The sequence below is a fragment of the Diabrotica virgifera genome, chromosome 5 (genome assembly GCF_917563875.1).
Source record: "Diabrotica virgifera virgifera chromosome 5, PGI_DIABVI_V3a".
Classification (NCBI taxonomy): Eukaryota; Metazoa; Arthropoda; class Insecta; order Coleoptera; family Chrysomelidae; genus Diabrotica; species Diabrotica virgifera.
Window position 1 is genome coordinate 177,470,346 of NC_065447.1, and position 12,693 is coordinate 177,483,038.

A 12,693-nucleotide genomic window follows, 5' to 3' on the forward strand; every position below is an offset into this window, starting at 1 on the left:
GCACGGCTGTCCCATTCACAAAGAAAGCAACAAAATTTAGTGTATCCAGCTTGCAATCCAGTTAATATTGCCACTACTTTGAGGTCAGCACAAACATTCAATTGATGATGATCGTAACTAATTTTTTACACCTTCCCAATACCCCCCTTGAACCGCCTTGCATCATCATATCTCTCTTTTCACCCTTCCCCCTTAAAGCCCCCTCGTTCTTCAACAAGAAAAAAAACATAAATATGGAAACAAACTCTGATGTGATTTTGATTGTATCTGAGAATTATGACAAAAATATGATTAGACAAGGTGGAGGGGGAGAAAAAGTATTGAAATTAATCATAAGGCTAAGCAATCAAAAAGTCTGAAAAAAAAAACATACCTGCATCTACTTGGAAATTTTTCTCCTTTTGTAGGCGTCCTCCGTTGTTTCTCGAATTTGAGTCCAACAGTAGTCCGCCAACATACTAGGGTTCCATTTTCCAGCGTATCTCTTCTCCATTTGGGCAATCTGCTGATGAAATCTTTCACCATGCTCGTCCGAAACGGCTCCACAGTTTTCCGGGAAAAAACTCAGGTGGGAGTGGAGAAAATGGACTTTCAATGACATATTGCAACCTAAAGCCTTGTAAGATTTAAGTAGCTCATCAATTCGTTGTTGATAGTCATCTGACCTTTTGTTTCCAAGAAAATTGCGACAAACAAAAACAAAAGATTCCCAGGCTCTTTTCTCTTTTCTTGACAAACTGTTGGAGAAAGCATCGTCATCAAATAACTGTTTAATCTGGGGTCCCACAAATACGCCTTCTTTGATTTTGGCATCACTTATATGCGGAAATTTTTGCTTCAGGTATAAGAATCCTTTACCATCCCTATTTAGAGCTTAACGAATTGTTTAAAAAGGCCCAGCTTAATGTGAAGTGGAGGTATAATGATTTTTTTTTTGTCTACTAAGGCACCAAAAGCGATGTTTTTACAACCGGGAATATCATTCACGCGCAAGGGCCAGTCTTTTCGCACATAATGTTAATCTTTAGCACGGCTGTCCCATTCACAAAGAAAGCAACAAAATTTAGTGTATCCAGCTTGCAATCCAGTTAATATTGCCACTACTTTGAGGTCAGCACAAACATTCAATTGATGATGATCGTAACTAATTTTTTCCAAAGTTTTTCTTAGATTGTCATATGTTTCCTTCATACTGGTTGCATAGGCAACAGGGACCGATGGTAGATCATTTCCATTATTAAGTAAAACCGCTTTTAAACTAGTTTTTGAGGAATCAATGAAAAGTCTCCAGTTTTCAGATACGTATGGTATTTTTAGCTCAGTCATTAGTCCTGCAATGTTGTTACAGCTAATTAAATCTTCATCATCATCATCTCGCGAGAAAAAAGAAATGAAGGCGGAATTTCTTTTTCTGAAAAACGTAATATTAACATCTTTCTGCAGGAGATTTTTCTGCTGAAGTCGTGAACCAAGAAGCTGAGCTTTTATTTTAGGCAGGTCTAAATCGCGAACTAAGTCGTTCAATTCCTCCTGAGTAAAAAGTTGTGGTTCGTTCGAACCGTTAGGCGTGTAGTCTCCATCTTGGCTACCATGTGAGGTCTCCTCTTCCAGTGGTGACGCATTCTGTTCAGTTGCTGATTCTTCATCATCTAGGGTGTAGTTTACGGGTGGTATGGGAACAGGCAGCATATTACTTTGTTCCACGGGTCTAATTGCCGAAGGGATATTCGGATAAGTGATGGTACGTTTCGATTTTCGCGAAAATCCAGATATTTTCGTCATACAAAAATAACAGTCCTCGGCATGAGAAGTGGGCTCACGCCAGACCATTGGTACAGCGAAGGACATCGGACGTGATTGCCCACGTAACCACGAACTTAAATTAGTGTAACAACTATTGCAACATAATTTTGGGGCCCATGGCTTGTCTTGATCCCCGACTTTGCAACCGAAATAATGCTCATAAGCTTTTCGAACCATCTTATTTAAAGGTCTCCTTTGATTCTTAAAAGTTACTTCTCCACAAATATAACAGAAAGAATTCACATCATTCTTACAAAAACGCGGCATTGTAACTCCAAAAACTTTACAAAGAAATGTACTTGAAGCACAGAAAAAAAAACACGTGTGCTGAACGCAAACACCTCACTTTTAAAAACTTCGAGACAGTCTGTCTCGAACAACACGCTCACTGCAACTGACAGGTGCTTGCTTGCGAATTCAAGTAGTGTAAAAGAGAGAAGGGGGGGTGAAAAAGAAAGATAGGAAGGTGCAAAGGGGTAGTGGGAAGGTGTATAAAATGGCAAAAGGCCTGTAATGTCGCTTTTTTTCCAAAAAACATACTGTAAAATGCTGATTTTTTACGTTTTTTCAGAAAAATACCCCTTTCTTCCCCTTTTTTCGCCCCCTCGGATCCCCAATTATGTTTATCGTTGGGCATAATCTTAATCATTATTTTACTGTAATTTTAATCTATAAGTTGGCATTTATCGCGGCGAAATGATCGTCATACAAAAATAACAGTCCTCGGCATGAGAAGTGGGCTCACGCCAGACCATTGGTACAGCGAAGGACATCGGACGTGATTTCCCACGTAACCACGAACTTAAATTAGTGTAACAACTATTGCAACATAATTTTGGGGCCCATGGCTTGTCTTGATCCCCGACTTTGCAACCGAAATAATGCTCATAAGCTTTTCGAACCATCTTATTTAAAGGTCTCCTTTGATTCTTAAAAGTTACTTCTCCACAAATATAACAGAAAGAATTCACATCATTCTTACAAAAACGCGGCATTGTAACTCCAAAAACTTTACAAAGAAATGTACTTGAAGCACAGAAAAAAAAACACGTGTGCTAAACGCAAACACCTCACTTTTAAAAACTTCGAGACAGTCTGTCTCGAACAACACGCTCACTGCAACTGACAGGTGCTTGCTTGCGAATTCAAGTAGTGTAAAAGAGAGAAGGGGGGGGGTGAAAAAGAGAGATAGGAAGGTGCAAAGGGGTAGTGGGAAGGTGTAAAAAATGGCAAAAGGCCTGTAATGTCGCTTTTTTTCCAAAAAACATACTGTAAAATGCTGATTTTTTACGTTTTTTCAGAAAAATACCCCTTTCTTCCCCTTTTTTCGCCCCCTCGGATCCCCAATTATGTTTATCGTTGGGCATAATCTTAATCATTATTTTACTGTAATTTTAATCTATAAGTTGGCATTTATCGCGGCGAAATGAGCAAATTAAACGAAATTTACCTATTTCACCACTATTTTGGCAAGAATAGGGGGGAGCGGAAAAATGGAGGGTGATGGAAAAAAACGGAGGTCATATTCGAGTTCAGCGACCCAAAACTAGTTAAGAACACCCATCAGAGTGTCTGTTCATTTTTCCATGTTGACCAGTGTTATTAATATAGCCAAATGATTCATTTTAATATACAGGGTTGGTCGAAACTCGGAATGAGTATTATCTGAGTTTTCTTATATGGAACAGCCTGTATTTTAGTCTTGTAAAGAAATGATATTTTATGGTGCTTTTTATTTCTTAAGTATTTCTTATAGGTACCTAATTGCTTTAATTTGTGAGGTATTCGTGATTCTTTAAGCCGAACATTAATTGCAGCAAGAACTAAGTGAAATTTTATCAGGTTGACCGTGAAAATATTTAGGTAATCAAAAATAATTGAAGTTATACTTCTTTACGATCGAGAGTGAAATTTTATAATGCCGGGCGCATGCGCACACAGACAGTATGTATTTCGTTGCCAATCTTTCAAAATATGTATTGTTATGCTCTACTTTTTCTATTTATTTAGATTAATTAGCAAATTCTTAATTTAATTGATTATTCAATTATTTTATTTCTTGCCTATGTAAAAACACAACTCAATTCCAATTAAATTTTCCAATCAATTTTATTCTCAGAGCTAATCTTGTATTTGATACAATACCTGTGATCTGTGGCTTCTAGTATTTCTGGTTGCTTACTTCTTCCAGGGTAGAAACAGGGAAATTGAAAACGTATGATCAAAATCATATAAATGTAATCTATTGTTTTTATCAAATAGCCGTGTACATAAGATTCAAAAAATACTAAAATTTAACTTTGTTGCAACAATCTCTAACTTAATAAATTAAACTCTAACTCTGATATCTCCTTTTTTTGATAAAATATTTATTTGATTAATTTCTTATTTACTCATACTAAATTGAATGAATTTTACTTTTCTTCCTTTGAATTGATTTCTCAAATTTGAAATGACTAACTGCGTTAAAAAAATTGTTCAATAAACAAATAAACAAATATGGTTTTGATATAAATAAATTTTCTCAACTCCGACAAATGATTTGACTAACCTTTTATTCTTCACTCCCTCGTTTTTTGGATTGCGCCGTCCTTGATTCTCCCAACACGTACTCTCTGGATGTTGCGAAAAAGTTCCTCTCGTCCAAACTGCTTCCAAGAAAAACACACAGGACTTGCTCGAATATCTTGTGCAAAAACGGATAATAATCAGCTAATCGTTCTAGACCAAAACAAAGGAATCTCCCTCGGACCAGGAAAATTAACTCTTCAACCGGTCGACGATTTGGTTTCAACTTGATTCTGCTCGCAAAGGCCGATCACACCACTCTACACTGATTCTACACTTTATAAAAATTGGACTGCTCTCTTCCGATGTCTATTACACAGTGTCTTTATTTTTCTCTCAAATCCATACTCTCACATTCATTATCTCTTCTCCTGATATTTTCCATCCAATAAACAACAACCTCTCTCAAACCATTTATTTCTTAAGAAACCAAATATTCTTCCAACAACTTTTCCAATTTGTCAAATTTCAAAGAATATCATAATTAGTTCTTTACTACTTTCTACTTTTACAACAAAAAACTAATACAGTTTGTTTACCACATTAAAATACCTTCCCGGAAGGATCTTAGAAACGTTATCGTCCCGTCAACGCTCTGTCAAATTTTTAATCACCCACTTGTTTTTTAATGTACCGTCGATTTCGTCGAATAATTATCACTAATCGTTTTAACTTTTCCAAAACACTTGTTTAAGAGCAAATTAAATTCTATACAATCTTGGTCATATACAGGGTGATGAGAAACTATGATTTTATGGTCGTTGATATAAAATTAATTTTTTTGAATTTCCTTAAAAAAACAATTCCACAACAGTATGTAGCAGCTCTGTCAGCGCAAATAAGTCATATTATATCATATAAAAGGATATATTAGGGTTCTTAGTAAATGTACTATTTATTATAATTTTTGTGTCTTTGGATTTGTCTTCCTCGGGAATAAGATATTTTATAATAATAGTAAGCATATTTAAAGTATTTTTGTATACCACTTGGTCTATTAAATTTGTCAGTATGTATGAGAAATCTTGTAACCTGTCAAACCAAAAGGGATATAGCTCAGTGGTAGAGTGTGTGACCGAAGATAAAGAGGTCCCGGGTTCAAATCCCGGACGATTCATATTCTTTTTTTTATATTTTTGGTATAGTTTTAATAAAAATTTTTTAAAAGTGGTATAGGTAAAGAAAGTTAGTTTAATATTTAAATAAAATACAAATAACCTAATAAGTATATTAATTTCGTTGAAATCATAATAATAGAAGTATAACTTCTTACGTGCGTACAAAGTACACACAGATTCTTTTTTTTTTCGAAAATAAGTAGATACATATTAATCTAGATTGATCCTTAATTTATAGGTCTGGATCCTGCGTATGAAAAAAAAGTTGATTAATAGCAAGCTGAAAATTTGTTAGTAGCTTAAGGGTGTCTAGTCGGACAAACTTTGATACATGGGAACACTGGAACAGGGGAAGTTTTAATTGTGGAACAAGTTTGAAATTTGGAACGGTCAAACCACGAAAACGGCACATGTATTTTGTCCGACAGAACAGACTTAAACTCTCCGAACAGAGATTAAACTCTCATGCAAAAATCAGACTGCTATTTATCACCAAATGGGCGTTTTAACGAGTGGAACATGTAGAATATGTCAAATGCCAGGAATTAGGACAGGTGATAAATAGCAGTCTGATTTTTTCATGAGAGTTTAATCTCTGTTCGGAGAGTTTAAGTCTATTCTGTCGGACAAAATAAATGTGCCGTTTTCGTGGTCTGACCGTTCCAAATTTCTAACCTGTTCCACCATTAAAACTGCCCCTGTTCCAGTGTTCTCATATATCAAAGTTTAGCCGACAAGACATCCTTAAGCTATTAACAAATTTTCAGCTTGCTATTAATCAAATTTTTTTTCATACGCTGGATCCAGACCTATTATTAATATGGGATAAGATATTAAAATGCCTACGTTGCGTTGTTAAGATTGTTGGTGTGTACAAAAATTAGAAGAGAAAAACATACAATATTCTATCTAGTTGGCTATGACTCGGACACTAAATTATTATTAATTATGTGACACTATGACTTTGACAATAAATTTATTATTTTGACGAAAGCATGTACGCACAGATTTTTGTAGAATTATTTTATCATATTTGTACCTCATTCTTGAAGTAATTAAAGTTTATTTCCGATCATACATTAGATCTTTTGAGGACGTCTGGTTTACGCACAAATGCTCACCAATTGTTCCGATTAAATTAAACTCGTCAAGTTAAAGTACAAGAACAGCGATATACCCAACCACCAAGACATTACCATGGAATTACGATTAAACAACTTACATAATGTAATAAAAAAATGTTTGTTCCAGTGATTATATAAATGAAACAATTATTATTATTTCTCGTAAAAAAACACCAAACACCATAATATTCATATTTAAAGATGAACTAGCATCACGCCGTTAGTACAGATTTGATCCTGATAATGATCTAAATATTAAATATTTGTGGACTATGAAAAGGCCTTTGACACAATAAATCAACAAAAAATGTTGGACGGCTTGACAGAATGCGACTATCGGTATATAAATATAATTAAACACATATTATGTATACCAAAACGCAACAGCTAGTGTTAGAGTCGGTGATTGTCAAACTAAAAAAATCCCTATACAACGTGAAGTACATCAGGGAAACACAATATCACCATAATAGGCTATTGATTATGTTCAAAATAAGAGAGCTAAAAGGAACTACAACGTTAATGGGATTTTATTATCTCATATGGTCAATGGACCTCTAAATTTGAAAAAGCGGAGTGCTACCATTTAAATCGGTGCGTTTTTGAGAAAGGGGTGAATTAGTCCCTAGGCACAGGGTGAATTAAGGTGAGTTCTATGCACTTTTAGTACAAACACGTTTAGTACAATTTATTATCGAAATATCACATTTTAAAGTAGAAATTATTTTTTTACAAAGATATACTCAAAAGAATAACAAGAAAAAAACACGATAGAAAGCAATTTTGTTTTTTGCCCCATAAATTTTTTCCACAGGGATATAGGTATAGCCGCTGCTTCAGCGAAAAATAACTACCATCCTGCCTCGTTAAAATGACGGTAGAGTTCTCTAGGATTTATAGTTTCCGAAATAGGATTTACTAAATTTCGCCGCTTACAGCATTTTTGGGCCATTTTCCCCATTATTTCGCAAACATTGTTCTGTAACTTTTTTCTACGCATTTCTAGGTATATGCAATGGTAAACTTAGTAGAAAGATAAGTAAATTACCTTTAAAATGGTCTATCTATTGTATAAGGTTGTATGAGTATTTTTAACCAAGTTATGCTTTTTCAAGTTTCTATATTTTATGATTTTTGATATTTTTTATGATTATTTTTAGAATTTTTCATTATGACTTTTTTCTTGCATATTCAGGTATATACATTGTGGAATAAAAAATCATATTTTCTCTACTTTAAAATGGTGCATTGCAAAAAAATCTAGGCCTATTTTTAAACAAGATATCCGTAGGATATCCAAGGGTTTCCGTAATTTGAGTAAAATTTTGAAATGTTTCAATTTTCAATTTTTTTTTTCAATTAGAAGAATATAATGGCATATTATAACATAATTTTCAATTCTAAATAACTTTTCTTAATTACACTTTTCGATATTTTGAAATATAAAGCTACTTTACTCTTGAGCGAAATTCACATTTTTTAACATACCTCGTACACTATTGACAAAATTTTATATCTGATGATTGCATCTTAGGTTTTAGACTATGCAGAGCATTTTATAAAGAATAACTTTTTTTCATAAAGTTAATAATAAAAAAGTTTTCCATATGGCTCCAGCTTAGTGGGACCTATTGCATGTGTATGTGACATTTTGAAAAAGCATATCTTGTTTCAAAAGAGTCCTAGAGTTTTTTACAATACACAGTTTTAACGTATATAAAATTAGTTTTCTTTTTTATTTCACAATATATATACCTAAATATACAATAAAAACAGTTATACATAATGAGAAATTTAAAAATAATCGTAAAATATATCAGAAATCAGTACACAATTTTGAATAACCATATCTTGCTTAAAAATAGTCACACAGCCTTCTACTATAGACCATTTTAAAGATAATTGATTTTTCTTCCTATCAAATGTAACATTGCATATACCTAAAGCTGCGTAGAAAAAAGTTACAGAACAATGTTTGCGAAGTAACAAGGAAAATGTTCCAAAATCGCTGTGAGTGGCGAACTTTGAAAAATCATAATATGGAAACTATAAATCATAGTGACTATACCAAACGTTAATTTAAACGAAAATGATGAAAGTTTTTTTTCTATGAAGCAATGCCTATACTCATATCCCCATTGAAAAAAGTTTTGGGATTAAAAAAAATTGCTATCTTTCGTGTTTTTTCTTGCTTTCCTTTTGAATATATTTTTGAAAAAAAAAATATTTTTGACTTTAAAATGTGACATTTATATAGTAAATTTAACCTGAAACAATCTTCCTGTAGACATGTTTGCATCAAATGTGCATAGAACTTACCCTAATTCGCCCTGTGCCTAGGGACTAATTCACCCTTTTCTCAAAAACGCACCCCTTTAAATGGTCACATTCCGCGGTTTTTCCATACTGAGAGGTCCATTGACTATATGAAACAATAAAACCCCGTTGACGTTGTAGTTCCTTTCTAAAATACATAATCAATAGCCTCTAACTGCTCACTACGTTTTTAGAATATACTTATATGTAAAAGGGCAAAACTGAGGCATAAACATAAACGGAGGAAAGTTTAGCCACCTGAGGTTTGCAGATGATATTGTGCTAATAGCTGATTAGATAGATGAGGCCAAATAACTTTTAAATCAGCTCTACCTTTCCGGGCTAGAAGAGGGATTGAAAATAAATGATGACACATCTTGTAGTCAGCGAAGAGATATGCGTAGGAACAAGATCCATAGACCAGGCAATTGCTTATAAATCCTAGGTGATGAGATTCGCATAGGAAAAGATAAACAAACCGTTGACGTATCTCCGTCGTATAAGACTGAATTGCGAAGCCTTCGACAAGATAAACCATATTTTCAAATCGCCTGACATACCAATATGTCTTATCAAAAGCAAAACCTTTAATCAGTTCATTTTGCCAGTGTTGACTTACGCAGGGGAAACGTTGACCATGACAAGGAGAACAGTGCAAAATATCCGTATGTCTCAAATGAAGATGGAGCGTGCTATGTTGGGCGTTTCACTACAAGACAAGTTCCCAAACCACCAGCTACGACAGAGGTCAGGAGTGGCTGATGCAGTAGAGAGAATAGTAATACTGAAATGGAACTGCGTAGGTCACGTGTCGCGAATTACAGATAACAGATGGACAAAGCGGATACTGGAATGGAGATTAACAGATGATGCCTACCGAAGCAGAGTTCCTCCACCAACACGTTAAACTGATGATCTACAACCTTGTCATTGGAATTGGATGCAAGGGGCGCAAGATCGAAACAGATGAAAAATTATGAGGGAGATCTATGTCCAGCAGTGGACAAGCGAAGATTGAAGGATGAATAATCTGAAGTATTTTAGTCCAGGAACCGAAGCTTTTCACCTCGCAATTTTTACAGAATGGATCCATTTGCTTGAAAATTTGAGAATTAGTAGTGGATAGTCCGAGGTTCAAAATGTATATCATGCTGAAAGGCGCTTTTACCATGGGGGTGTTTGCCACCCCATCTCGTGGGTGAAATTTTTTTATTATAATTTGACCGCAAAAGTCGATAAAAACATTCATTCTAAGCAAAAAATGTTCTATAGGTACATTTTTTTTTGACAAAATTGATAGTTTTCGATTTATTTGCTATCGAAAGTGTCAGGTTTATATCGAAAAAATCAAAGTTTTTCGATATATTAATTTACGATTCACTCAGTTCTTGCAGTAGAAACATTTTTTTCAACTAAAGTTCTTGGGAATTAAATAACCTACAATTTCATATTTAAACATTTTTTCGTATCTCTGATGCTAATCTTTCTATTCTGAAGAAAGTGACACTTTTAACAAATTACAAAAATTCGTTAATCGCTTTTAACTCCAGTTTTTAAAAACTAATCATTCTGAGCCAGTCAAACTTCTACAGTCTATTAATAGTGCATAAATAAAGAAGAATATATAAGGCCAATGACTAAAAACACCGCTAACTTACATTATTATGCTTCCAATTGGATTTCTCCTCTTTTTTTTTCAAAAAAATATAATCCCTCAAAAGGGCCAAATCAAAATCACAACATAACTAGTTTTCGACTGGTTTACCAGTCATCATCAGTGTTTACGTGCAATGTACATGCTAACCACCAAGATATTGTTTGACAAAAATATGTGGGTCAAAGCCCAGTAAAAGTTGTCCGTAAAAGAAACATTGGTTTAAAATGTTACATCAAACTAGGATGTTTACGGCAAGTGACCGTCATACTTTTAACATGTGAACAAGCCATATCCAAAGCTCAGATGTTACCTGGGGCAGATTAGCCAAATATTTTAAACATCCTAGTTTGATGTAACATTTTAAACCAATGTTTTCTTGACGGACAACTTTTACTGGGCTTTGACCCACATATTTTTGTCAAACAATATCTTGGTGGTTAGCATGTACATTGCACGTAAACACTGAAGATGACTGGTAAACCAGTCGAAAACTAGTTATGTTGTGATTTTGATGTGGCCCTTTTGAGGGATTTTAAATATACCTTTTATACAGGATTTTACTGTTTTCTGTATTATACAGGGTGGTTCACCTTATTCGCCTCGGTCTCTGTACGGAAAACCACTTGATATTTAAAAAAAATTTCTTCACAGAAATATACAGGGCCTTTAATACTACAACCTAAAAATAATGTGAATTATACAGGGTGCTCCAAAAAAGAGTGGTATATCAAAGTTATATTTTTTCTTATGGAATGCACTATATCTGATGACATTACTGAATTGACCTTAAAAAATAAGCTATACTTTTATAAGAGTTCCCTATACCTAAATACAGGGTGTTTTGATTTATTTCTATTTTTATGAAAATGTAAGGTTTTAGAAAAAAATAAATATCTACGAATCTAAGAACCAGTAACAAATTCCTTCTTGGATCTTAATAATAGACTATTTAGCATACTTAAACAGATGCTTGCTGCAACAAAATTTCTTACAGGGTGGTCAAAATATGAGATTGTTCTATTAACAAATTCAAGCTGTAATAAATTACTTATGTTAAATAGAACACCCTGTATCTTACTAGTCTATCGCGTAGAAAATTTACTTAGCTTTCAATTTATATTAGGGTTACCTATACCTATCTTTTACAGGGTGGTCAAAATATTAGATTGTTCTATTAACAAATTCAAGCTGTAATAACTTACTTATTTTAAATGGAACACCCTGTATCTTACTAATCTATCGCGTATAAAATTTACTTTGCTTTCAATTCTTATTAGGGTTACCTATGCCTATCTCCCTTCATTTTTGAAATATTTAAAGATTTCTTAATTTGTAAGCTTTAAAAATTAGAATTAAGTACCTATGTCGTGGTTATGTACAACACATCACCAACACCGGCAATATACTTAAATATCTTAGTCAAGATACTTTCGTTAATAAAATTCATATTTTTATCATTTAATCACACAGAGTGTTCTTATTTTAAATGACATACTCGATATTCTATTCTTTATAATGGAAGATAATTAAAATCTCTTCAATTCCATGTAAACATTCTCAATACACATGTTATTCTGTAAATGTTAATTCCCATGTAATTCTGTAAATACCCATTTTTACATATTTTTTTACAATAGGCTTGTTTTCGTCATAGTAGCCATTGCATTTAATTGTCTGTAATTGCGATTCAAAGATTCAAACAAAAAGTGGTGTTCTTAAATTTATTTAATAACCATTGGTTTAAGATATGGAAAATACTTATACGGAATGAAATATAATTTAAGTATCTTCCAGAATACGGCATCTAATATAGGGTATGCAGTTTGATATAAACATATTATTCAATGTCACATGTAGGCCAAAATCAACTAAAATAATACAACACTCTGTGTGATTACATGATAACAATGAAAATTTTATTATTGACACTATCATGTCTAAGTATATTGCCGGTGTTGGTGATGTGTTGTACATAATATGTAACCACGACATATTTACTTAATTCTAATTTTTAAAGCTTGCAAATTAGGAAATCTTTAAATATTTAACAAATGAAGGAAGATAGGTATAGGAAACCCCAATAAGAATTGAAAGCTAAATAAATTTT